This window comes from Morone saxatilis, unplaced genomic scaffold, assembly GCF_004916995.1.
Source record: "Morone saxatilis isolate NCDOM2014 unplaced genomic scaffold, NCSU_SB_2.0 Contig14, whole genome shotgun sequence".
NCBI classification, from domain to species: Eukaryota; Metazoa; Chordata; class Actinopteri; family Moronidae; genus Morone; species Morone saxatilis.
Genome location: NW_023339696.1, coordinates 16408052 through 16408604, shown reverse-complemented (window position 1 = coordinate 16408604; position 553 = coordinate 16408052). Strand labels below are relative to the sequence as shown.

The following is a 553-nucleotide window of genomic DNA, read 5'->3' as shown; positions in this document are numbered from 1 at the left end:
ACCACACAGATTTGTCTGTCAGACGGCCAATTGGTGGAGCGTGATTGATAAGCTTAGAGAATGTTTTTCAGTCCAGTCCTGCTGAGCTTTACACAACTCCAGCTGAAAATTGGCACTTGGTACTGCGCATGGGGCTCAGGCTAACATAATTTTTTTTGCCATGGAAATGTATTTGAAGTACCCCAAATCATCAGTGAGCGCTGAAACCGAGGACAGATTGAAAACATTTTTTAATAAGCTTCACCTTTTGGTAATCTTGTTCTGTGACCTTGTGTAGCCAAATGGCCCACAACTCTGCAGCTGAACTGCCATTGCTTCAAGTTGTGTCCACTGAACAGTAACAGAATTCACAGGATTTGGGTTCATTAGGGTGACTCTAGGGGAGTCGAAATTGGACAAACTAAATTGTTCTATCACCATACCATTCTGAAAGTCACTGAACTCTTGAATGTTGGCTTAATGATCAATGGCGGTGTTACGACATGTCATGACTTATTTTATATACCTCTCAGCAATGGTTGTTCAAGTACTCCAATTTAATTGCAGCAAAATA

At 41.2% G+C, this 553-nt stretch overlaps 1 protein-coding gene across 8 annotated transcripts in view; it reads right to left on the bottom strand.

Annotated features, from left to right (window-relative positions):
• The window catches only part of gpatch8 (G patch domain containing 8), a 27009-nt gene that overhangs the window by 6765 nt on the left and 19691 nt on the right, over nt 1-553 (bottom strand). The gene's annotated exons all lie outside the window — the stretch shown is intronic.